This window comes from Symphodus melops (assembly GCF_947650265.1).
Source record: "Symphodus melops genome assembly, chromosome: 18".
In the NCBI taxonomy this organism is placed as follows: domain Eukaryota; kingdom Metazoa; phylum Chordata; class Actinopteri; order Labriformes; family Labridae; genus Symphodus; species Symphodus melops.
The window spans coordinates 8,256,505-8,258,963 of record NC_136708.1 but is presented as its reverse complement, the minus strand read 5'-3'; the positions used below and the strand labels follow the sequence as shown (position 1 = coordinate 8,258,963).

The following is a 2,459-nucleotide window of genomic DNA, read 5'->3' as shown; positions in this document are numbered from 1 at the left end:
AGGTCTGTGTGCATATTTGACCAATTTTTTGCTATAAAGTAGTGCCCTAAGGCAAACTTAACTAGCTGGGTGGGAAACCAAATTTAAAAGGCAAATGACAGTTTGACATTCAGTGATTTTGGATGCCCATACAGCCGTACACAGCGTAAAAGGCTATGCAGTATAACCACACGCACACAATCCACACACAACAACAACAACCTACAAGTGTGCTTGCAGTGGCCTGACATCTTCAACAAATGCAGCCACAAACAAAAGGCCAGCATCTATATCACAAGTGTCATCACAAATAATGATGAAACTCCTATTTCAATCCAATCAAAGTGTAATCACGTCATCTATCGTAGCCTTAAAGGCCAATGTTCAAAGTGTCCAACATCCAAAAATCACGCCAAACTGGAAAGTTTCTTAACTACACAGCAAATTGAGAAGAGTTAAATTGTGGGTGTGCAAAATTTAAGCAAGTGTAGAGTCAATTTAACTCTAGAAAGAGTCATATCCCTCCAAATGTACTCTCAGTGTAAAAAGAGTTGGTGTCATATACGAGAGTAAAAACAAAGTGTCAGGCAAACAAATCTGTAAGTGTTACTGCAGCATATTTAACTCTGAACCTGTCACTCTTAACTCTGACACTTATCAAGTGTTAGTTATCCCGCCCCAACATGCTCAGACATGCCCACATTCCCAGTCCGAAACCAAGCTAGATTGTTTCACTTAACCGTGGCGTGCGTCAACTTCTGGATTTGGCTGTACGCTTTCAGGTAAGAAAAAAATGTAATTTCTGTCATTTTTTTCTCATATAGCTATTGATTCCTTTCAAATTGTTTTGAGTTATTGTATTACTGATAAGCCACTGTAGCACTGTAGGCTAAAGTTATGCTAACCGATCCAGATATAGCAAGTAGCTTACATGTTTATTTAGCTTGCTTAAAGCCAAACCTCATTGTGATAGCATACAACTTGTGTTGTATGCTATAATGTTGCAGGTAGGGCTTTCAAATTAGCTGTTAGTTAAGCTGAATTGGTTAAGTTTAATTTAAGGCTGGCTGAAATAGCTTTTCTGTGTTAACTACTAAACTTCTATGAGCACTAAGTTAGGGTTGGTACATTAGCATATGGTGAACAACATTAGTTTGGTCTTATTTGGTACTCCCAGTTTTTAAGACTTGAATCAATTTTTTGTTGTTGTTAAACCACAGCAACCGAAGATAGACAGGCAGCAGTTTGTCAATACAATATCTATAAACAATATCTGTCATACAATTAGGCTTTTGAAAAATCCTGATGATGCATTTCTATCATCATTAAAGTTTTATTATTTTGTCTTGTGATCTCAAAATATATATATATTTTTAATTTATCGTGATGTCATTGTTTTAAGGACTTCAGTTATTATATAAAGTATTTTTAGATCCAGAAATCCATTTGGTTGCAGAAGAATCAGAGCCATCAGCATCACCAGCTTCTTCTCGTTCAGATTCAACTGTTATTCTCGCATCCACAAAGAACAGGGAGAGGGGCTTGAGAGAACTTGATCATGATGAAGCAAAAAAGGTAAACATCACTATAGACATATATTGTTTCAAACTTTTCTGTCTCCTGTCCTCTCCTTTATCTTAAAGGCTGGGATAGTGACATGTCCTCACTCCTGCTGCTGTTGCTGCTCCTGCCCTCTACGTCAACAGCCAACATTAGCTCAGCACAGGCAGCCAACCACCTTGAGAGATTTGTTAAGGTGTGTACCATAATCTTTTCATATCACCAACATTGTTTTTTGCAGCAGTTGTGAAAAAAGTGCATGTAGTTTTCTGTAGGAATGCAACAATACACTTTTAACTTATCTGGTATATTTTTGGATCTCTTTCATTCAAACTACAGGAAGGAGTCAGCCTCGCTGGAGAAAGAAATGCAATTCAACCCTTCCTTCTTTGCACTGCTGAGCAAAAGAAGAAAATCCAAAGGTTCTTCATTGTTTTGGACAAGAAAGCAATCCCAATTGTTTCTTATGTATGCATAAGACTATCAGTGAGTGTGTGAGTGATTAATACTGTATATCTGGTGTGCTCTAAGACGGCAAAGTGAGAGATGTTCCTGGTTTTGATTCTTCTTTCTTTCAACCCTGCACAGTACCTGTAAATTGCATTGTGGTGCACATTTTGAAAAATAAATTTGATTTTATCAAACATGATATCAGTATTTTTGCATAATTTTGAAAACATGTTTTGATAATTCATTACCCAATGTTTACACCCTGCAGTGTTAATAGAAAAGTAACACTTTTTATAGTTAAAAAATATACTCTAAAAGAGTTAAATTCTAACACTACATTGCAGTGTTAAGCAAAAGTGACACTGGTTAGTGTTACCCAGTGTTAAATTTTAACTCCGAAAAGAGTCAATAATAACACTAGAACAGTGTTAGTGTACAAACTCTCCAAAAAGAGTCAAATTAACACTTTG

General features: G+C 36.4%; 1 long non-coding RNA gene across 2 annotated transcripts; it reads left to right on the top strand.

The window, feature by feature from the left end:
• Positions 1-662: 662 nt before the first annotated feature.
• LOC306839811 lies at positions 663-2,143 on the top strand. 2 transcript variants are annotated; one of them, XR_013781260.1, is made up of 4 exons: positions 663-761; positions 1,412-1,554; positions 1,623-1,735; positions 1,879-2,142. It is a non-coding gene; the product is annotated as an uncharacterized lncRNA (long non-coding RNA). The 2 variants fall into 2 exon arrangements; XR_013781259.1 differs by having other exon boundaries at positions 1,623-2,143.
• The last annotated feature ends 316 nt before the right edge of the window (positions 2,144-2,459 follow it).